Here is a 25,075-nt window from a genome sequence, read left to right as displayed (position 1 = left end):
GGAAAAAAAGCCATAACACCCAGCAGCCCAAATATTGTTTAAAGTATCTTTTATAGTAACTGTGTAGTGGTCCTGATTAATTGGTCCCATCATGTTAGACGGTATACAGAGGGGAGAGCAGGGGTAGTTCCTGCTTGGTAAAGCAGTAATAAACTTGAAAGACCAAGAGGAAAACGTATTAGTACAGGTCCCTGCAGGTACGGGACAAAAAGAAGCAATGAACTGAGGTCTCCTGAATCCCAGGGTAGGACACTGGACTTCATTTATGTGTGGAAAGACATTTTGCAGGTTGGGACATCCAGATATCAAATCACTATTAGCTTTTCAGAAATTGCTGTCAGGAAAGCAGCTTCAACGATGTTGACTTTCCACAGCCTCCACTGTTGCCAGCTATAGCCCTTGGTAGTAGGTTTATTATCGCTTTGAGAGAGGTAACCTGATCTCTCTCAGGCAGCTGTTGTTTTTTACCCAAAGAAAGGGCCATTTTTGTAGAGTAACACATAATTTGTTTAGCATTACCCATAACATTTTATGATTGCTTTCATAAAACTCCCACTTTTTGGCATCTTTTCTTACCCAATAAAGTGTGTGAAGGAAGGAAATAGAGCCAAGAATAGTTGTTCCAGCCATCACCAGAGCACTTGGGATAGAGGAAGTCTTTAAATATGGGGGACCAACTCAGAAGTGGGTGGGAGATAATTTGTGTGAATTTGCCTTTAACAATTTTATTTACCCTGGCTTATTTAAATCTATTTTTATTTCTCTATCTTGGGAGACATGTATGTCAGCCTATTTTTTTCCTCGTTATTCTTTTTGTAGTTTTAAGCTATTGTGGGAGTCAAAAATGGAAGAAAAACCCGAAAACTGTCAGGGGTCTGACAGGTGTCCTCTGACAAATCTTTCCAGGGAGGTTTAAAATGTTATTTTTCCTAAGCTTGCCCCTGTCTCTCCTCCCCCACACTATAAGGAAGGCTTGACATAATCCAGAAGGAGCCTACACGTCACATGCACTGACTGACAGCCTGACCCATGAGCTTAACCCCATTTTATCAGCTGTTCAACCTAGGAAGTAAGGCTGGGTATTGAAGTTGATAAACCTCTCATTTGCCTTCTGATTCTGCTCTGGAGGTGATCCTATCTGGCAGGAGAGAAAGCACAATAACGTGTTAAATCACTCCAGGAGTCAGACAGAGGGTGCCTGTCTGAGATCTCAGATCCCTCTATCTAGCTCCCTGCCTCACAGCAACTTTCTGGTATTTTAGAATTTTCTTGTTTCTTCCACATCCCTGAGGGAGGCTAATTTCATGGCTCAGTGCATCTCCACTGTCCAGATTATTGTTTTTCCCTTCTGGATACTCAGCCTGAATTTTCCTCTTACACTAACCCCATTAGTTACTTGCATGATTAAACTAAGTGGGTGAGCCTGACAGAATGTGAGGTCCTTGAAAACCCTCCAGTTTTGGTGAGTGTGGGTTTGCAATCTGCATTTGACTTGGAGAACATTCTTCTGATTAAACACTCTCCCATTATGGTAATGAATCATTAAAGTTAAAAATAATTGAAATCTATATATAAAAGCAACTACTAAGGTAAAAAGAAATCATGTACAGCTCATTGTGGAAGTGATCTGGCTGTGAATTGGGGATCCCTTGAATAAATGTCTTCACATTTGTATTATAAGCCATCTTCTGGCATTTCAGTGATGGTTCAAAGGATTTGAAACCTTTTTAGTTTATTTTCTTAAACAGAAACTGTAGTCCCTACTTAAACTGCCATGGCAAGAAGAATTTAAGGACAGAAAAATCTGCTATTTTCTGTACTCCACTGTTGGAAGTGCCCAACACTTTTTCACCGTAATGCTTCTCTCTTCCTCAATTATTCAGCGTCCTATCATCTACTCTTTAATTGGATGCAGGGAAAAACAAAGAAACCTAAAACCTTCCACTAAATGCTGCAAAATAAGATTGAATTCTCCTATATCTATCATTAGGTGCTTCATGAGAAGAAGAATAAAAACAAATAAATCATTCATGCAGTTATGTCCATGTTTCTGAAATTAAAAATAAGTAGTCCTGAATAAGGGGCTACTAAGAGAGCATTCCTACTGATGTCTGTCATGAGGATGGTCCTCTGTAAGTGGGGGTTCTTTGGGGTCCTATGTGGTTTAGACTCACAGATTGGCATCTTTCTCACAGGAGCTATTCATAAGTTCTCCCCTGCATACTCACTTTTTCTCACAAATCTTGTAAGAACTCAGTATGAGACAATGGACATACCCTGTAAGCAATGGATCTAATCAAGGTTAATAAGCTCAGTTTTATAAATGAGCATATTTTTCAGGGCACCTATAATTTTTTCTGCATTTAGCCATTTCATTTAAAAAAATGCCAGCACAATGGTTTTACATATTACAAATTAAACTTACTACCAAAATGAAGATCATTGATATCACAGACAAGCAGGAATAATTTAGACATTAATTGGACCTCTAAAGGTAATTAATTTTCCAGTGATGTTTAGTATAAATATTCTCTCCTTAATTTATTGAAGTAGAAATCTGAGATATTCATGCATCCAAGTATACTCCAGTTATAAATAGAAAAGTTAGGAATGCCCAATACCATTTTTGTTCTTTTTTCTGTTGTGTCAGCAGACTGTGGTATGAAAGTGGTACAGATACAGCAGTTATGCCTTAAAGGATTTAATAGCTGAGGCCCTAATCCACAGCCACATATCAATACGTGCTGACATTTAACATAAGGAGTTATATTTGAAACCAAAGTCATTTAGTATGTTTATTTAATGGGACATAGCATATTTATTCCATGGGACCTAAGCCATTTACTGAACTAAAACCTATATGAGTTGGAATTAAGGACATGAGGGAAGCGGGTCAGTGTTTTTTCCATGTAATATTTCCAAGTGGTCTGTAGCTAGGAAAGGCCAGACTGCGGCCATTAGGCTTGCATTTGTTGTACAGGAGCCTGCAGTTCCACTGGAAAATACTTGGAAATCTGCTAATGAAAAAGGCTTAACACTGTGAGCTATTAATTATGAAGTTTCCATAGAAACTTCATGATTCCCTCTTCTTGAGAAATGAGCTAACTTCATGTATTGTGAATACGAGAATGTAGTTACTGAGAACTAGCTGCAACTTGCTTATATATCTTTATATAAAATGAAGTAATGAAAGAAGTGCAATGCAACGGTGCATATATCTTTCCCTTTTGCAGTTGTTGCATGGGATTTTTGTTCTTTTCAATAATTCTGTTAAAGTGGGGGCCCTCTGGCCTCTTTAAAGAGGTGTGACTTTCAGAAGACTGAGAGTTACCAAGGTGAGAAAAACTTCCAACCAGCTCAGGCGTAGGACTTAAAGCTTAGGAAAAAAGAATAAAAGATTACTGAGAACAAAGAAATGTGTATTCTGTGGTGGAATCTAAGGCTCTGTGATGGATCCAAGGCTTGCAGCAATCAGGGCATACTTCCACCGGTTGTGGTCACTGTTTGGATAGAGCCTCAGTTTCAACATTTCTGCATCCTTTGATATTTTAAATCTCTTCTCCAAAATGGAAACTTTCTATACTACAGTCTGTAAATCAATATCATTTTTCCATTTTTGGCTCTTCTTCACTGTGCCGGTCTGCTCCTCTTCCCCGTCTTTATGCTAACAGTGGACTGCCTTCCCTGCCTCCAGGGGCTGCCCAGCTCCTCTAGCCCTCAGGAGGCACGTGGCCAGCTCACCGGACTTTACGGCTTTGCTCTGGGTAAGGGGCCGACTCGGCCAATTTAAATCTGAGCTGCTGTTTTCTGCCCTTCCTGCTTGCATTAGCACTGGGGTATTTTCCAGAAGCTGATCTGGTCAAAGATTAACATGGTCCAAAAAAAGTGATTAGTTGCCTCAGTAAGCAGTGGCATGCAGAGCAATGGTGTGGAGTCATTGGACTGGGGGAGAGCGTTTACCCAGAGGTACTTCTGACTGTGGGTGCCTTGACTTTTGCAAATAGTTGTAAAAATAAAAGTGTTTTTTGATAATTAGTCGAAACAGGTCATCATTTTTCCCCAAAATCGACATGCTCACAAATGCTGTATGAAAATATGCTAGCTCTAATTTAATTTAAATTTCCTCTGAGAAGAGGATGAGAGCAACATTTCCCAAAAGCTCTAGTCTAGCTTTTTTTTTCCTTTCTATTTTCCTTCAGGTTTCCACTAAGTGAATAATAAATGTGTTTTCCTCAGAAATTACATGCCTACAAGTGAACTTCTTTCCTTATAAGCTATGTAAGAAACCATTTCTCCTATTGTACCTGCATGAATAATATCTAACATTACACAAAAACTCATTAAATGTTTTTTTCCAGGACAAAACCTAAGCTGTAGAATTTAATATAAGGATTTGACTTAATAGGACACTATGCACTTCCTTTAGGCCTCATTTTTTACATTCTTAAAAAATAATAAAATGAGATGTACAAAGTAAAAATGTTTAAGAATGATAAAACAGATACTGAGATGACAAGGCCTGATTCTTCAAAGGCATGAAACAGGAATATTTTTCTCCTCATATTACTATTTCATGTTGGCACGACTTTAAATCCTTATTTTTTTAATAATACATAGCAATTTGGAGGTATTTGTCAAGCATTAGATTATCAGCCACACTTCTATTAGAAATTACATTAAATCAAACTATCAAATGTACTAAACATCAGTCAAAAGTAAACAAAAATAAACAAAACAAACCCCAAACCCCAAAAAGGAAATCTAGGTAAAGAACACAGAAGTCTAGAGATAAAAATATCATGTCATTTACATTTAAATAAGCCAAAGAACACTGTGTTCTGATTGGGTAAATGCTGTAATAGGATGAATTTTGGCTACTTCAGGAAAAATAGTATAAACATTCAGATACCAGTGACCTTCTGCCCCATCTGAGACCATCATTCTACGTCACCGAGTCCGTGACAGCAAATGGGTCAACCACATAGGCCATCAGGTATACACAAATCATTTACTGTCTTTCAGGTATACACAAATCATTTACTGTCTTTGGGTATAACTTTGCATAGTGTCCGTGGAGGTGCAGAGCAGACCTGCTGCAGGAGGGAGAGGGAAGGCTGGACCGTAGCCAGGGTGGGAGAGCCTTTGCGTACAGCTCAGGCAGTCCTGAGGGTCTGTGTAAGGCACATTGTCCTGTCCCCAGACAGGGCAGGGAGTTAGGTTGATGCCTGGGAGGGCCCCGCCTCAAAATGTTCTCGCTTACTGCCATGGCCTCCTGCGCACTCAGCCTCTAAGTGCTTACAACCTGGTCTTCAGACAAAACAGTTCCTTGCCATGACTTCCAATTTTTCTCCCGCACGTATATGAGCATCTCTGAAGCCACTTCATGCCATGCAGGGCCATATCGGGGTTACAGCACGAGGCAGGATCAGATTGGCTCTGCCTCATTTTCAGAGAGCGCCAAAGTGATGCCTCCTTTCCTCGCCATCTGACAACTTCATTTAAAACCTTGGCTCCATTGCAAGTCCATGGCAAGATTCCCACTGGATACTGAGAGAATACTTTGTCACTACTGACTGCAAAATCATTAGATGCTGGAGAAAGAGAGTTGACTCAGCCTAACCATGCAGCAATGCAGGGAACAGTCACTGGGATTGTGAACAGGCTGGGGACCATTTTCCCTTTCCGGGAATAATGGGCACATGTGAACCTTTGCAATGGAGCCTGTCACATGTCAAGGGAAGCTCCAGTCCTTCATAACTCTTGTGGTGAAAAACAAGTGATCTAGGACTTTTGACCGAGGTGGAGAATCACTAGATAACTTTAGTGTTGAACAAGTTGTCGCACACTTTATACAGCAAGTTTGCTGGCTTCAGGCACAACATGTATGAGACTTTTCGCTCATGATTTGCAACAGAGCAAATTTGCTAATTCACTGATGCCTGAGGAATAGAAAACAGAATTCAGATGCCTTTAAATAAATGTGGATGTCAATTATCAATAGCACATCACTCTGACGGGACAGGCTGCATAAGCTGCCCAGCCTGTTCATGTGGCTGCAAAGTTTGTCTCACTGACAATGACAGAATTGGCACAATTGCTCAGTTTCTTCCTATATTTTAAAAAACCTAAATTACAGCAAACATAAATATACAAAATAAAGTACAAACTTTTCTCAATGCGGATCCCACTCTACTCCAAGGAGAAATCCTCTTAGGATCAGCATATGAGTTTCTTTTTCTTTCTCTCATGAACTTGTAGCTATCTTTACTTGTCAGCATAGCTGGGCAGTTCCTTTTGTTAATCCAGTCTACTGATCACAAGGCTCAGGGAAAAAAAAATACTGAGTCAACTTCAGCCCTGGCACAAGCACAGCCAAGTACATTTGATTTCAAGTATTATCACAAGGACAATCTCAGACTGGAAACCGCTCATTTAAATTTTGTTGTTTTCTCAGGGAAAGGACAGATTCTTAATTCATCAGTCCTTTCTGTAGGTTGGAAAACTCTTTTCAAATTACTTTGATAAGGAGCAAGGACCATAGCTACTTCTATCTATCTGCTTTGTGCTGCAAAACTAGCCTTTAGATATTCCTAAACACGTAAAAATGAAATGACCCTTACTGAAGCAGAAAACTCAAATCTCTAGTCTACCAACTTACCTCTCTGGTACAATCTAATTGTCTCTTGAGACTTTTTAATTTCTTTCAGCAAAACCAGACACAATGATGGCAATGACAATTAAACTGCAGCTTGGTAAATCAATATAAATTACTGCAGCAACCAAAGCTGTTGCAGTTTTGACTTTTGGGATGCCAGAAAGCCAAAGAGTAGCAAAAAAATACAATGGATGGTAGATCTTACCTGATTTTATGGATTGCATCTTTGCTATAAGGGAATTCCTTCCTGTCTTCTTTCACAAGGGATTTTGATTTACAACAGTTCAGGATGAAAGAAGATATCAAGATGCAGTTATCAGTGTTTGTTTTAATAGCCTCTTCCAGTCTTCATGCAGCAGACTATGCCTAACCTCTGGGCTGATGCTTTCAAAACCATGGGGTATGTGAAGTTTTTGAAACAGAACTGGAGTCTAGAATGTATGTTAATGGCATTTGGCTTGGAGTATTTGATTTAGAAATTAATATGCATCACTAAATACAGAAAACACAATGAATGCACCATATCCTCATGAAATGTGGTAGCATTCTGAGAAGAGAGAGTAGTGTTTTTTAAGAAACTAAGTTAGTGTAATGAGTAAAAAGGGCTGTAGTAATTTATTTACAAGTTGGAAGTTCTGAAACCCAGGATACAACAAATGAGATGAGAGACAGTTTAAAAAGTATAAAGAGAAAGAAAATACAATCAACAGAATTATTAAAAATAATATATATTATTTGAAATTTAAATACATTTTAATTCATTAAGTGTTGAATATGCAGAGCAATGGCATTTACAACTCTCTGTGGAGGCTGATGGTCTGCTGATAATGCTACTTGCTCTGTATTATCAAAATGAGTTAATTAAGAATTGCAAGACTAGTGTTTAGCATGACCTATGGATCAACTATATATTTAGCTTTAGGGCTCAGACATTTGGGTCTAGAAGTGCTCACAAAGTGAAACTTACTGAGCTCAAGACAGTTTCAACTGGGAATTCTATTAACACAAGCATCATTCAGACATTCAACTGCTCTTCTACCTGGAAAACCATTTGTTCGTCTTGTTTCAAACCTAACAAAGACTTCTATTTGATTTTCCCCTGGCATTTAGTACGGCTTTGAAATTAGTATGTTAACATACAATAAATTATTATAGCTTCTGTTAACCGTAACTACAATGTTAAAAAAATTTCCTACCAAACTGATGTAGAGTGAATTTTGTTTGACTTCAGATGAAATTCTGCTTAAGGACTGAGATAATTTCTGCCCCCACTCAGCACTTGTAAAAATGTGGGGGGAAATCCACAGGGCAGAACCTCAGCTGACACAGCCTGACACCGGTCCTTGGGTTTCCCACAGCTGGAGACAGGAGTCTCCTTTTCTCATGGAATTACCAAGAACTGGGTCATCCACCCACAAAATGGGCAGAGATTTCCTGCTCAACTCAGTTATGTTTTAAAGACACATGGAGGGTTACATTTGATTCCTGGTGATCTGCAGGCAAATGGCAGTGTCATCCCCATAAGAGCAATGAGGAGAGAACTTACTGGTTGCTTCACTTGGGACTCTGTATCTGATCTAAAGAAAATGCCAAGATGCTCAGAAGTACTGAGCATTTATCCCACCCCATTGTTTCAGGATGATTTGTTTGTTGTCAGTCCAGTTGAAAAGCAGGCCCTAACTAAGGATGCTCAGTTGTGAAAATAATGATCTTTGAAATTAAACCTTTGATGCCTCATTTTATTTCTGCAACTGATTTTAACATCTTTGAACTCTGAGATCCCATAAAGTGTCTTCCTTTCAATTTTGTACATAAAGTGTCTGTCCTTTCAATAGCTCAGAAATTATGGTGATAGAGGAAGTCTTATGTTACACTGGACCCCTTCCAATATTAGTTATTTAACTTTGAGTATGCAGAAAGTATAAATGGATGCATTTCATGATGGTAGTTTGGTATTGATGTGAATCAAGAAGACGTTGTTTAAATTGGGGAAATGGTTGTGAATTGAAATTGCCAACATTCAGATAGCTGTGGGTTTGAAACACAGGCAGACACTCCTTCAAACCTGTGGCTTTAGCTAGAGAACAGGTCTCAGTGGACAGGAAAGATTGCATGGCAAGGTTTGAATGCCACTGATTTGGGGAATCCTGGGACCCACATGCCATGCTAGACAAAATCAATTCAGCCATGTATGATATTCACATCCTCCAGCCTTAGGCATCTAAATTAAGGGTTTCAATTAGGATTGAGCTAATTTATACCAGAAATAGAGAAAACCCCTAGTTATAGTAAACTGAAAGCTCTGTTTTTCAGGTAGGGAGCACAAACATCTAATCTAGTTATCAAAACTGCATGTAAGTTTATAGATCTGTCTGTATAAAAACACTCTGCTCTACCAGAAGCAGTCATAGGTTTCAGTTTGAGCTGTTCCGATCCAAGTTTCTTTTTTAATCATGAGCTAGAAAATGTCCATAGCCTTCCAAAGAGCTTTACATTTCCATTTGTTTACTGAGGAAAGAGCTAGGATCTTTGAAAAGCACCTTTGAATATTTGTTTATACAAAAGTTGCTGTAAAGTGCTAGTTATTAAATGCTTGCTGGGCTTAGTAAAACACAGATCTCTCAGAATTAAGTAGATATGCCACTAGCACAAAGACATATTGAATAATAAAATGCTCAGTATGCCTAGCATTGTTTTGTGTAACTCTAAATTTATTTATAGATTTTGACTTTATAATAGGCTTCAGTGTATCTCTACTTTATGGTTTGCCAATGCACCCAGAGGGAAGGTTCATTCTAATCAAATTTAGTATCACAAAAATAAGCACAGGAACAAATCAACAAACCCCTGGCATTGTAAACATTGTAAAAAGACAGATGATTATGTTGCTAAGTTTCTTCTACCTTGAAACTAATTCTCCATGGTTCAGCTGTTGCTTCCTTAACCATGTAGTGCTTCTGTCTCTTGCTGCAGTGCTGTCCTTCAAGGCAGATAGATACTGTGTGTGGGTAGGAAACACGGCCAGCTGAGACAGCTCTCCGTTATGTTTGTGTCTGGAGTCACTCATCAGGAGACAGACCAGTGAAACGTCTCATATTAGTGAGAAATGGCTGAGAGAAAATAAACTACTCCTTCATTTTTGCTCATCAAAACCTGTTGAGAGGAATCCTTTTATAGATGAGGACGGGGACATGGCATTCATGACTGCCTCTAATGGTACGTTTGAACTGACTATCTGTTTCCTGTGGGAAAAGACCATTTAATCCTCTTCAGGCTTTCCCAAGCTATGATAGCATTATAAATTGTTATTTTCAGGAGTTTCTGTTTTCTCATATTCAGCAATATTGCTCAGTGATTAGGATGCGTGATTTGGCTGCCTTTGCCCTTGCCATATGTCTTCGCTATGGGAAGCTGTGCTGTTGACACAGTGCCCCAAAAAAAGGAGTCGTCATGCTGCTGGGTTACACACACCCTGAGTTTTGCTGAAACTCTTATGGTGACTGAGGACTCTTGTATTTCCAGAAGACAACTGTATTTGGGACACATGAGCAACAAGAATCTGTGCGTAGAAAATTGTAAGTAGGTCTAGGTCAATCCTTAATTATAGAGTTACTTGGAAATTATTTTCTATTTTATATATAAATATTTAAATAACATAAATAAATAAATATATGTATGTATTTTATAAAATTTTAATTATATATAAAAAATTAATTATATATTTCTTTTAGAAATATAATTTTTCAGAGTAAAAAGAAAGCCTATCAGAGTGGTTGGCACTCTTAAAAAAGCTAAGAAATGCAGAAAACAAATACTACCAGCAAAAATATTAGTTTTAATCAAAAACCATTATCCATCAAAAATTTTCAACAGAAAATGTTTACCAGGAATCATAATTAGTTTTCAGTGTTTTCTCATCTACCCTACCCTGTTTGTTTTATGCTCTCTGTACCATATTCTCTCATTTGACTGACAGACTTTATTAAAGACTGTGGGAGTGTGACTACTCCCTGTCTAACCAGCCAAGACAATCAGACCTGAGGATTTCAAGAGGTCCTTTCCAACCTAAACGATTCTGTGATTTTTCTGCCTTTTCTGAGGGAAAGCCTCGGTCTGTTCTGACAATTTCCCCAACTATTCTGTGTAAAATGGTTTTGCAGTAACAGGATGACAAATGAGCAGTGCTTGATCTAGGCAAATCTGCAAACTCTTTTTCTTTTATTCACCACTTTTAGGCCTCCTTTTTCTGGGTTCTCAGCTGACCTGACACAGCTATACCCCAAGAAATGCCAGGAAACTATATTCATTTAAAACAGGTTAGACCATGATTTGTACTACAGAATTTTGCTGTACTTGATCTTTGGCTTTATGCATTACCATGTAATGATGATCTCTTATGCTCTCATTAATTAATATCTCATTTAAGCAACACAGAGGACATAAGCACACAAACAGGTTTTAGTTAACTACAGCCCCAGATAGTCCTAAAGGAACAAAGTTATTCTTCAGAGTTTTTTTGTTTTTAAAAGATGACAACTAAATCTCCAGATAAGGAAACACATGCACAGTTACTGACACTGGACCAAATTGCTTTCCTTGTTAACATTTCAACATCTCATTTACTTGGGGCTGAAAATTTCCCAGCTGAGAATCTGGCCAAAAATATTGCAAAATTTGATATACAAAGAAGAGAGTTAATCTGCTAAGGAGCAAAATTAAACTGAATGTGTGCTGGAAAGGCTTAGGGTGTTTTTTCCTTCACAAAATAGGAAATCTACACATCTAATTTCATCGTGTTGTAACTCCTTTGAGGCCACTTGATGTTTAGTCATCAGGAGGACTTGCAGCATCTCTCCTTAGGTGCATCTAGTGAATTTACTATTTCACTTTTGTGGCCAGAAAAATGTCAGTGGTGTGAGGGATAGCACAAAAATCATGAACTGTAGACAGGGTGAATTTGATTCTGTCATCTTCATGACCATGATCTCTAAGCCTTAAAAAGTTGCAGCTTGCTCCATTTCACCCTGTGCTCAGTATTGATGAAGCAATAAAAAGTGGGGATTAACATCAAAGAACCAATATTCGAATAATTGTTTAGCTGTGTGGGAGACAGCTAGACTGCGGTCAAAAGTGCATAAATTTGAAAAGAGCATGCAAGTCCATGGCTGGAATCTATGGAGAGCTGTCAGAAAGGGAAGGTTAGAAAAAAAATCATATAGTGTAAACGATCAGAAACTATTATTCTTTCCCATGATTTATCTAGTGTTAAAATTGTGTTCAGTGCTTTACAGACAGGTCTGAAGACACAATAAGAAATCAAAGCGTGAAGAGACTTATGCAGTGCTTAATAATGCAGACATCACCACCTAAGCAAGCTCAGTGGGAATATATTTTGCTCATCCTTTGCTTTTCTGTTTAGGTCATAACAGTCACAAGCCTCTGAAAGGGCACCTAACTTTGCAAGCCAGGCTATAAGCAATGGTGTGGTAACTGATCTGTGATAAAACTAACCACTTTTGTCTGCTGGGCTAAGCAAGGAAGGTGCCTTTGTCCTCATACGTGGCTGCGAACTAGAGCAGATGAAATGTGGGCACATATTATTCCTTTCTGCTGCCTTTGCAGTGAACCAGGGAGCTGAACCTGAGTCCTCCACAGCCCGTCACCACCCTGCCACCAGGGAATACTTCGCTGAATGCTGTTGCATAACGGATAGAAAAGCAAGTGTTTCCTCACTCCTGCTTTGCAGGCTTGTCCAAAGCAAGCAAGGACTGTGCCTTACAATATTTCTACAGAAATGTCATTTCCCTGCATATGTGTTTCTGTGCCAGAATTACAGGCATCGACTCTAGCAGACTTAGCCTGGCATTATAACAAAAAGCTTCCTGGAGGCAGGCATCATACAGATTTCCCTGATTTCCCAAAAACTCAGACTTCCTAGAGAAAATCCGGGAACAATGATTATTCCATCATTAAAAGTCAAAGCAAAGCAGAAAACATCCCACCATGACAGGGCGATAGGCTGAATGTGGCAGTGGGGCTCCCTCTCTGATTCCCCAAGATGAAGGAAAGCGTAGATTCAGAGGGCTGGGATTTCAAAATTATTCTCTTGGGGCTACTGTTTGTCAGGGACATTTCAGCTACTTATAAGAGCAGTGTTCATTTCACACTCTAGATTACATATGCGGCAAGGTCCATATCACAGCACATCATTTCTCTAGCTAGTATGAAGCATCGCAAGCTGTAGATAGATGTTAACTTGTAGGGGTGTCCCATAATTCACAGAAAGATTCAGCTGTTCTGTCTAAAAGGGTCAATTCCTCAGTCTACAGCCTCATTTACAATAGCAATTCTAGCCTGGATAGGGACGCTTAATCTTTTTTTCATTATTATTATTCTTTCTGAACAATAGTAATTTCTAGGTGCAGGATACACCACACTAATCCCTTCTTTTCTCAAAGGCTGCACAAATTATTAAGGTTGTATCTTGTTTTGTAGGAGCCACTACAGCTGATATTTGACTGTTTAAAAAAAAAACAAAAAACCAAAGAAAATAAACCTTTTTTAGCTGAGCTTTAGCCCTATATTAAATGGCATCAGGAGAAAAAAAAAGATATATACATAATTTCCTTTTACATATTCAACTGCTGGAGAATGACAAAAAGAAAAAAAAATGCCTACTGTGACAAAATCTGACCACAAATATGTAGATACATAGCTTATTTTGATCTTTATAAAAAAAATGTGATTTATGGTCTTGATTTCTAAGGCCATGGGCAGCTGAATAGGCTAGCCTGAGACAAGTCAAGCTATTCCAGTTTGAAAGACCTGCAGACATGTCTTGAAATCCCTGAATAATGAGGTAATCTTACCACAAGAGTAGAAAATTTACATTAAGATTATTTGAGATTGACTTTGACTCTCTTTGGATTCAAAATCTTCCAGGCACTCAGTTCTCTTATCAGTAGAAGTGAATTTAACCACTCCAAAAGAGGAGGTGGGATGACCTTCCTGCCATGGGAGGGGGCAAGTAGGGGGAGAAGAGTCTTATAGGGCTAAGCTTGCTGTTGAGATTGACTCTATTTCTCCTCTTCCATCTCATTTTAGATGTGTGTCTCATCCCTAGTTCAATGACTGCAATATTGTAGAAATATTATACCACTAAGTGCAATGTGGCACAGCCTCCCCCATACCTGGCCTGATGGACCTACAGTGAACATCACAGATGGGAAGTGGGTACCATAAATATGCAGACAATTTTCTCTTTTTTGCCATCTCTTTGTTGAATCTCTCTGAAGGTGATGGCAACTTACTCGGAGTCAGACTAAGTCTGATACTCGTGTACATCAAGCTGACAGCAGCTTGATATTCCTGTTGTGACTTTTTCTGGGGCAAAGTTATGTACAAATGAATGCATTAAAGATCCATTTAAAATGCAACAGTCGCTACAGATTGTGTAGAAGCAATAGGGCTTTAAAGAAGAGAAATGGATCTGGAAATGCCAAGGTTCAATGTGTGCAACAGTCCCAGCATGAGCACGAGAGGGCTTCTTAATTAAAGGGAGGGGGGGCAGGCAGCCTGCAATCACAGTGTGGGGTCTGGAAGTACTCTGAAGATGGCACTTTACGATCATGAAATGCGCTCGTTTGACAAAGATGCCTGCCTGCCTGCCTGGTTTTAAGAGGTGATTATCTAGCTGGCAAAGGATCACATCAGCAAAACTCCTAAATGTGACTCTCAGCTGAAGCCTGCCCGGTTCCCAGAGGGAGCGCATAAGGGTAACATATTAAAATGAGGTCGCTCTTGTAGTTTTGGTGGAACAGCTCCCTGACATTGCATTTTGGATCACAGCTTACCCAGTGCAGTTAACTTCTCCTAAAACTGCCAATATGAGAAAGGAACTTAAAGACAGTCCAACTTAGGGTATAAATAAGATCCATTGTGCCATAATTGGCAAGCAGCAACAGGGAAGAGGCCAGGCTGCCTTTTGAGCATTGCATGGCTGCTTTGTATACATGTAATAGAGTGGGACTTGGCATGCATTTTAAACACCTGTGGCAGTTTTCAACTGTTGAGAGAGCAAGACAGTTAAAGAGAGACACTGGGAAGGTAACAACTTAATGAAAAAAAGAGCCCTGTGTCGGACAAGCGGTTGTCCCAGCCCCTCTCGAAAGCTTTTCTTGGTTAAATCCATTTCTGAAGACAAGTCTTTTTTTTTGTAGTTTTTGTCTTTTTTGGTTCTCTCCCCCCACCTTGGAAGCTGTGATGATAAAGAAAAGACTTTGGAAAGTCAGGTCATGGGCAACGTATTTGTTGCTGCTAAGGAACAACTTTGCAGAGCATATTAAGCAACCTCTCTCCTAAGTACTACTCTTATTCCCACTCTGTGGTCTCCCTTCTCAACACACAGACTTCCCATCGCTGTAATTTGCCTTTGCACATCTGGGAAAACTGTCCTCAGTGATCAATTCAGTAGAAATACCAGGAGACAGACAGATAGACAGATGTGTTGCTGGGCCCACTTTCAAGAGTGAGGCTGAAAGACAAATTCCAAGGTTTTTGTGTTACAATCAGTACAGCAGTCCCGATGAGATTGGTCACTACGCAAGTCAGGTGCAACACAATTCTTTCCACCTCTGTAGGACTCACTACAGAAAAAGAAGTGAGAGGCATAGGTGTATGGAGGGGAGTATGTTTGTGTGAGTCTCTGGGTGTTTACACAGGGAACTAGTTGAATCCCAAAGCTTTGGACTAGCAGGTCAGTGGTATTTTTTTTTGAGCAATATTTTCTATTCCATATTTTTGTGTGATTTTTAGGTTATTCCAGTATGATGCTATTCTTGTGGCCCAGGTTTGGGCTCCTCCCTGAAATGTTCATGAGGCCTGAAACCTCTTTAGAGATGAAAGATACCGCTATTCTCTTCTCTGTATTCTAGGTATCTGTAGCTCAAAGATGCTATGTCTGTATTCTTTCTTCTCTGTGAAAAGACAGTGATTCCTTATCAGAAATATCCTGAAATCAGTACCAAGACTCAAACAGTAATTTAAATAGGAAATTAGGAAGTTTGTACTAAACACCATAATGTAAAAAATGTTTCAAAGGGGAGCATTACATTGAAAAAGAAGGTATTGCACAAATATACAGAGATGTGGACATACAGAAAATATTTTATGCAACTGTTTAGACACATCAAGGTATGGACAGATTGTTCAATCTGTCAAAACATATTTTTCCTGTTTCTGATTAGCTTTATTTTTAAAATAAGTTTTTGATGAAAAATGGAATTGTTGCAAAGTCCATGTGTTAATAAAACACTAAAACAGATGTTTATAAGAAATTTGGATCAGTAGAACGACTCACCTGTTTAATGTTGAGTACTTAAATGGATTGATGGAATGGGGTACCTTGTTCTCCAAAGAACAGAACTCTTAATTTCTTTGTTAATCAGTGTTATCTTATTCATTACAGTTATAATGAGTATTCACAACCAGCAAATCCTCTCTTTCTTATCTCTGTCAAAGCATAAGGTCCTAGCAAAGGAACCAAGATAACAGTAGCAGAATGCAGATATCCTCTAAATTCAGGATGCTGAGTAGTTATGTTCACAGGAGCTGAAGGGAGCCTTAACAAAGCTTAACATTTTATGTACCTTTGTATTGTCAAGAGGAACTAATTTTAAAGCACATCTAGCCATCCATCCTTAGATAACCTATGGGTAAGCAGACCATTCTTTTAAGGCAAGTGACTCCTGGTCCTCAATAACTCATTTATTCCAAAAGCCACAGCCTATAACAAGGGATAGAACTTGTAAAGAATCTGCCAATAAGATGTTTTTCATTGAAAATGCCAGTTAGTAGGAAGCAGTACTTTTCATGAGTTTCTGCTTCAGTGGACCTCTTGGTGCAATTTGTTTTAAAAGAAAAAAATCAAGATTTTCAAACTAAAGCATTTCATTGTGAAACCATTTCCAGATGAAGCAACTTATTGTTTTAAAACATCAGCTAAAATGCAGCTCAGAAAAATAAAAATAATAAGCATTGCAAAATCATGTAACAGTAATACTTCATTTTTCTCAGCTATAATTATTATTGGTTTACTACTTTTTTTTTTTTTTTTTGACATGTTAAATGCTGGGCCTGAATATGAGATAGAAAAATGTTTAAGATTCTCAAAAATTTTATATGGGTGGAAAATGTTATTCTTTTAGGATAAAAATTCACACTTTTTATCAGTGGCAACCTGGTATACAGACAGGTCAAAACTCAGATCCCAAAAGATCAGTAGATATGTTTCTCTTGTTGATTCCATTGACACATTAAATGTTTGTCTTTTGCTTGGTCATAGCGTCTTTCTCCATAATAGTTTCATGTGGACCTGAGAGTCTAAATTCCTAATTTAAAGTTCCCTTGATCCTCGCACTTTGAACATTGTTAGTCGTGGTGCTATTTATCAAACATACAATTTTTGAAGTTCCTGCTGAAACTGCTTCCCAAGAGAAGTCTTTTCTTCTTCAGGCCTGACAGTACCATAAATTATTTTAAGATGTTATAACCTTCTATATTTGCTGGTGAGTTATACTGATAGTTAAAAAGGCTCTATGTTTCTGAAGAGTCTCCTATCTGATTGTTTGCTGGGAGCAACATTGTGGAGAGAAAACCCAGCCATTGGTCTTGAGCTCCGATATCATCTCATAACAAATGATCTCAATTAAAAGCAATTCAGTGAAGTCTATGGAAATATAGTCATTTATCAAAACCTGAGAAAGAAATGCTTTGAGAACAGAATTTTACTTCATTTTACAAGGTATAAAAAAACATGCAATACAAATACAACAGAAAAATAAAGTCACGCCAGGCAGAAAACAACAGAATACAATACATAGAAAACATGTTTTTCCTTCACTTGAAATTTCTTTCCCAACTTCATTAACAATTTGCAAACTCCTTACTTAGAGTAAGTACTTGAATGAATGTTCATTTAGGTCTATCTAGTCTGGTTTTTTCCTCTAAAATCTATACTTAATGCCACCTGAGTAAGAAGTTACAGACAAGGTGAAGAACCTGAAAAATTAAACGATTTTACATCATGAAGGGAAATATCTCTCCTGTCAAAACTCAGCTGTTTTTTGAGGCATGGAAATTGAACATCACTGCAATTATTATCATAGCTTCATTCAGCTCCTTAGGAATCATAAGAAAAGGAAGATAATGACATGATAAGAAGCAATATTTGCTATAGTTGTACTCATCCACAATTTAATAGCAGTTTCATAAAAGCTACCTCAAAATCAATGCATGTATTTTGGACAGAAATTAATGTGTTACATCAGAGGCATCCTTATAAGTTACTATTATTATAAGTTGGTTTGCTGCTTCCTTCTTAAGCGCTAAATTTCTGCTATCAGAATCATAGGTCCAAAGAGATACGAGGGCTGTGAAGTCTTAAAAATGCATTAACGGATTGGTGGGGCCTTCTGTGAATGGATTGCAGACCATTGGTGCTGCTCAGACAGAGGAAGTTTTGTATCAATCAGGCATTTCTAACTACTCAGGCTGAGAACAGAAATAAATATGTGTAAACACAATATCAAGATCCATCTGCTGGAAATGTCCTCATAGGAAAACAATCTGTGAATCTCCACCAAATTTTGCTCCCATTTTCAGCACTACCTAAGAGGAAAAGCCATTGTCAGTGAAAGGCAGGAGGATGCTTCTAGCCATGGGCCACAGCCCTGACCCAGCAAAACTCCTCTTAATTCCTTCCCTCCCCAGCAAATAACTGCAGCGTGTGCTTAACACCCACCCTGCAGGATTCGGACATATGGTGAGAAGGACTTCTGTGAACCAAGGCCAAAATATCTAATGTTGTATTTAAGCGCCGCACTTTAAGGCAGCCTGGTTTGAAAATGTTTTCTAGTTCCTCCCCAGGCTGCCTGGCATGTTTTTGGCTGCTGCAAGCCAATAAATAACAAAAGTAACAATCATAATAAACAGTAAATATTTAATATCGTAAGAACAACATTGCTGAGTACACAGCATTTTGAGTGACAGATGTGTATTTGTTAGTGATATTAACTAAATGGAGAGTGCCTTGCAGTTTCTTTAATAGTCACAGAATTAATCACACAGATTAATAATGCTGCCACTCACAGAGGGAAAATGATTTCTCCTCAGCATTGCCTTTCTTCTTGCTAAGAATGTTTTCAGCCAAAATACGTGGTGACACATGAACAAGTACCCCAGCTTCTTAAAACTGATTTTTTTACGTTTTTACACATTCACTTCAGAGACTCAGTTTTTCCATTCAAATAGGATGTGGTCCTTATGCTAGGAAGCCAAGAACTGTTAGCCCCCTGCCTGGTGCAGGGGGGATTGCTCATCTGATGCTGTACAATGGGAGTGGGAGTTTCTCCACCCAAACACGTCCTGGAGTATGTGTAGAACAGCAGTACGTGAAAAAGGATTAAATATTTTTCTCTTGCTCAAGAGAAACACCTCTTGAACGTGAAGGGGGTTGCGACTTAGGAAGCACAGCATAGAAATGCCTTAGCTAGTGCTCAGTGTAGTAGACAGAAAGGAGATTAGCACAGCAGTTTGCCAAGGATAATATAACCTGTCCTGGGGAAGGAGCACTGCACACTGTCCTTTTCCCTGGCCAGACTATAAAGGAGACAAACTGGCCTATACTGAGCCAAAGTCAAGGGCAGTATTTTGTTGAATAAGCTTTTACAGTTTCTGTACTACCCCTGCAATTGCAGCTGGTTTCCACCTGAAGCTCATGCGCATTGAAGGGGTGACTTGGTATCCAGATTCTGAGCAGTAATGGGTTTAGCATGAAAACAGTAGTTTGAAAAGTCAGGTTGTGTGTTCAAAAGGCTGCATCTGTGTTGGATGGACCATATAAAGGTCAGTTGAAACTGTATCCAGTAACAGCGTTGTATCCTACAGGATCAAAGTACCATGTAACACCAAGTACTAAATAAATTATGATTAGACTGCTGGGAGAGAAAGCAAGGTAACTAGCTTTCTATAAGAAAGCTTTACTTTGGAGTTAATGATCTCCAGTAGCTTGAAATGAGGGATGCAACAAGCTAAACTGAAGCTAGTCTTTATGCATACATTAGGTGCCAGCAGAGTTTTACATACACTTGGAGAACCTTGCATTGCCTTTTGAAATGAGGAAAGCAAAGTAGATTTCCTTTGAAAACTAAAAGTTTAAAAAAATACCCTCTTGTCCTACAGGTATGATATGAAGCAATTGCTTTGCAGATAAGTCCTTCTAACAACCATATTGAATAGCAAGTCACACATCAGGCAGCATTACACCAAAGCAAAATTCCCAAATTCAGTATAATTCAGCCAGCAAGGCCTGATACATTTCGAGATGGGATTTGATCATTGATGAAAGACTGCGTTATTCCTTTCAGGGAGTCCTATAATAAATTTTGTTTAAAAAAAAATATGAATGAAAGAATGAATGGTAGTGTTTTGTTTGTATTATTCTAATTGGAAAATGATTTTCACTTAAAAGCTGGGGTTTATGAAGTATTTTCAACCATAATAAAATTGGATTTTCCCACATGCAAAAATACCTTTTTATTTACTTTCTTTTTCTTCACCAAAACCTGCATACAAAATCTTACCAAAATTTGGATGCTTCGTAACAGAATTTGAGGCTCTGAGGAGGGAAAACAAATTGACAATACTTTTACTGAAATGAAAAGAAAGCATTTAAATGGATTCAAAATCATTCACTTCTCAGACAAAAAGGAAATAGCCTATGTTTCAGTTTTAAATGGAGGTTATTTATCTGAATGTTTGACCAGCAGGAAGAGAGGAACCTTATGTTGCTTCCAGGGCTCCAGAGCATCTCTTAAACTGGAGAAAGTTCTAAAATATCCCTTGATTATCACCATCAGCTTCTACAGATCAGCTTCTACACATCAGCTTCTACACATCAGCTTCTACAAACAAGTCCATCCATGTTTTGTCCATTCTGGTGGCAGTGGGCAAAAATCCAGTGATTCATTGGTAGTATAGGCCCTAACATCCCTTAGTCCTCCTCACCATTAATTTTCCAGTATCTATTATTCTCTAAGCTCAATTAAGGGCAGCACTGAGTCCCATTAAGTAATGATGTTCTGCAGTGAACAGGCAGTAGAGACGTAGATAAACTAAGAGCCGGACCAAATCTCACTGCAGTAAATCAGATTTCATTTATACCAAAGACCAGCTGAAGCATCTCTGTTGCCTCCTACATTTCCTAATCCCTGACATACATGGGCTGTCACCACAGCATATCAGTGCTGTCTGTTGAAGGTGTGAACCTGCCTTTGAAGCAACAAGCTTTGGAAACAGCTGCAACACTGGGTTGTCTGATGCCTTTTAAAGAGCAGGGAAAAAATAGTTGAGTAGTTGATTACTACAGCTCTAGGAAGGTGTTTTATTCTTTCATGTAATTGTGGAAAAACCGAGCAGAATAAATCAAAATATTGTTATTGTGGTGAAGAAAGCAGGTGAGTTTGCCTCTTCACAGGAAGAATGAATCTTAGATTGCTCAGGCCAGACACTTACATTGTCCAAATGTAATATCTTCTTTTTTTATTATTATTTTGGAGGAAGGAAACCTTGTTTTATCCCATTCAAAATCTAAAAGTTATAACAAGCACTTTGAATTTAGATCCACATAATTAGTCTTTCATATTCCTGAAGAAAAAAGGGAAGAGTAAAGAAAGAAACAAGATAGAGGAGCTGGCTGTGTTCCTGTTCCTGACAGACCTTCAGTGGTGATTTTGAATGATGCAGTACTCATGGGATAGAAGATGTATCCTAACTTCAGCCCTGTAATGCTTCAGCATCTTGTCTCAGCTCCCTCTGTAGCCAATGAAGAGCACAGACTAATCACTCAGTGATCCTATCCAGACACTGGTGCATACGCTGATTATAAAGTAGGTACAGCAAAACCTTCTGAATTGCTCCTTCTTCTCTGCATTCAATATAGGGGAAGACTAGAAAGCTAGATTGGCCTGGACACCTCTGTTTTCGATGGCAAATGTTAAGTGAGTTGAATAGAGTTCTTGCGATATTAAGTTTTTCTTTGGTAAAATGATGCCTGTGACAAAGAGTGGATGGCTAGCCACCAGATTTGCAGAAGCCTGTAACTGAGGTGAGAGACCAGATGCGAGACTGGCAGTGTCTTAACAAGATTGTCAGTGTGGAGGGGGTATTCTAAGAAGATCTAGCTAATGCACCAAATGAGCCAATTTCACCGGATTTCCTCTAAGAGTGCACCTAGCCAGGAAAACTCCTAGTCATTCACTGCTGTGGAAGGGAGGATTTCTTTAAGCGATAGGTATTGGGGGCAGAGCAAATATATGGGACATTGCCCACAGCATATGTGGGAACACAGAAAAGCTCATCAGGGTTTCACATGCTAACTGGAATGAGAAACTAAAAGCCATGGAAGAAACAATGAAGTTCTAGGGAACTTGCTCAAAGTCATGTTCTGGGGTCAGCAGCACCTGGAGTTACCAACAGGACTTCAGCTCTACTTTTCTTCTTGCTCAGACTCCTTTAATTGTACCTTTTTCAATAGACAGTGCATCCTGTTGTCCTTATATAAAAACATTCCTGATCATATTCCCTGAACAGAAGCTGCAAGTGAAAAATTACCTGCTTGACAGCCTTCCACTAGTGTACAGCATTGATCTACTATGGTGACAATGCCAGAACAGCAACCTGAGGAGAAGACAACAGAATCAGAACTTGATCAGATCCAAAGATCTGGGCATTCCCCTCCATCATCAAATGCCCTGGTAGCAAAACGTTAATAAAACTGTGGTGCAGTGTGAATCTACCGCCAGGTCTTCTTTTGTCAGTTCATTACCATGTTCTCCCTTGCCTTAGCCTGTCTGCTCTTGAGAAAGTTGTTAACATTATTATCATCAGTAGAGTTTTGCATGGATTCACGACCTCTCCTACAAGTCCCTAAACAAACAGATTAAGCTGCTGCAGAATTTCCCTAGGTATGTGAAGAGGAAAATGCCACAGACCTTTTCTGTTTGCTTGAGAACAGCCACACAATATTTGCTTGGCACTTGTTCTCTCTGCTTGCTTGCAAAAATAATGAGCCCTTTCCATGTAAAGTATTTTCCCAGATTATGCAGATGTAGTAGGTTCCAAGTCCTAGTCCACATATGTCCACTGAAACTAATAGATGTGTGAAAGTTTATGCGAAGAGAGCTTCTGAGTCCGTGGAGATTTATCCTCCCCACGCTGCCTTAGCTCAGTGGTATTAACCATGTCTTCTTTTACACAAATTTCATGCTGAGGCAACTCAGTTTCAAACTTAAAATGCAAGGTGACTCAGGACAATTGCCTTCAAAGGAGACTCTTCTGGCTCACATAAATTAAAGGAATAACAGTTTCATATGAAAGGCCTGTTGTACAAATGGCTGTTTAAGCTAAGTAGTGTGGTAGCTCAGTCTCCTGTTTCTGTCTCCAGGTGTGAATACTTGACAAAAAGGAAAAGAAACAGAAAATCTGAAGTTATTCTTTCCTTGCCTCTGTCCTTTCAGCCTTCATCAATCAACACTTCAAAGACATTTTAGCAACAGATTGCATTCAGACCACCGTGTTTAATAGCAGCTGATGAGTTCAGTCTCCATGCTTCCATCTAATCTCTGTTTTTAACTTAGGCTTTGACCCAAAACAGCAAGATGAGCACAAGAAAAATCACAGACATCCAGCCTGGTCCCTAGTATATCATCATGCAGGAATATCACACGTGATCTGCTTTGCTATGTGGCAGCTTCTTTCAGAGGCTCCTCTGCCTTTAATTAAGCAATGGCCTCAGCAGAGATTTTTTGGAAGCAGTATCAATAGCTTTCCATCTTCAGAGCACAAAGATGCTTTGATGGGGCTGCTGGTAGTTTGTGTGTTCACCACCTAAGAAACTCTGAAGTGAGAGTCAGTAATTCCAGATATATAGGATTATATAATATATAATTCCAGATATATAATTCCAGGGCATATAGATTGCACAAAGCTCCTTGCCAGAGTGGATTCAGAATATGCTGGATGCCATCCTATCATCTGATACTGACCTAGTTTTTTGGTTTATTCCTATACCTGAAACATTGTTTTGATTGGGATGGGTATAGAGGCTGGAACTTGTGGTATGCACTCCCTCTCCAGCTCTTCAGAGTGTTATGACAGGCTCCATGGAAACAAACAGATATCAGTGATGTTATCCAGAGCTTGAACTGCAAGTTTCTTTAGATCCTTCTCATTGTTTTTTTTATGTTTTGAGGTTTTACTACTCATCTTGGCTTATCTGAATGAGGGACTGCACTGTCCTTCATATAGATGCAAACCAGTGGCTGTGACATTTTAAGTGGAATTACTCCATTCTTACATCTAGGGAAATGATCTGTCATGTTTTCTAAAAAAAAACCCTGAAACTCTGTCCTAGCTATTTAAATTTTTAATTTATGGTGACGTATCCAGGTTATGCTCCAGTTTTTCCTGGCATCATAGTGGGGAAGGAGGGGACATTTGAAAACATTTTTGTTGATTTTTTTTTCCAAGGGTCATAAGATAATTGCATCATAAAACATCACTGTGTCTTCATGAGCACTGTTGTTAAAAAGTAATATAGCAGCAACAGTTACTGCAGTCAGGCTCCATATGCTCAACACTGTGCAAATAAATCCCTTAGGAAAGAGCTTAGCTGCACAGATAGGTGACAGGAGAAGAAAACACGGACAGATAAAGTCACTGAGTGTGTATAGCAGAGGAATAAGAGAACCAGGTATAAGGTACAGAAAACCTGTTTCATAGTCTACCTCAGATGATACTGTAATTTCTCCTAAAATACTCATTTAAGCCTAGACAAAAAGGTCTGATTTTTGAGAGGTCTTCCTCCCAGATTTTTAAACCATCCTTCAAATCCATGAAATTATCTCCAATTTTACTTCCAACATGACTGACACTTGTTTTGCTGTATGTTACTTCCAGGTCTCTTTCTTATGGTTATGTAACATATGTAAAAATTGAAAATATACACTTAAATGTCTGAATGTTCCCTTGATTTTAATAGGATCTAGATTAAATGACAGTAATAAGCAGCCCTTTGTGCACAATTCTTCCAGAAGAGTTGCAAAAGTGATGCTGAAAAGCCCTCTCTCAAAAACTGTAACGTCAAAGTAAGGTAGGAGGCTCATTGTGGTTTCATCTTCTTCCAAGTGCCCTATTAACTCCATTAAGCTTGAAACCCCAAATCATTCACTGCTTCTATCTGACCAGCCAAAATGTTACTTGTTCTGCTGGCTGGCGGGGAGCTGGCAACAGCTTTTTGCCTTTTACTACAGTTTTTAATTCCATGTAACCAACACTGTTCAGCATAAAGGAGCAGAAACTGAG

General features: G+C 38.8%; 1 long non-coding RNA gene across 1 annotated transcript in view; it reads left to right on the top strand.

Annotated features, from left to right (window-relative positions):
• The window catches only part of LOC142414481 (uncharacterized), a 129,091-nt gene extending 118,143 nt beyond the window's left edge, over positions 1-10,948 (top strand). The window contains exons 2-3 of the long non-coding RNA XR_012777090.1: positions 10,178-10,230; positions 10,891-10,948. This is a non-coding gene — a long non-coding RNA (uncharacterized LOC142414481). The remainder of the gene's footprint in view (positions 1-10,177; positions 10,231-10,890) is intronic.
• The last annotated feature ends 14,127 nt before the right edge of the window (positions 10,949-25,075 follow it).

This window comes from Mycteria americana, chromosome 9 (assembly GCF_035582795.1).
Source record: "Mycteria americana isolate JAX WOST 10 ecotype Jacksonville Zoo and Gardens chromosome 9, USCA_MyAme_1.0, whole genome shotgun sequence".
Classification (NCBI taxonomy): domain Eukaryota; kingdom Metazoa; phylum Chordata; class Aves; order Ciconiiformes; family Ciconiidae; genus Mycteria; species Mycteria americana.
This window is presented reverse-complemented; position numbering and strand designations above follow the sequence as displayed.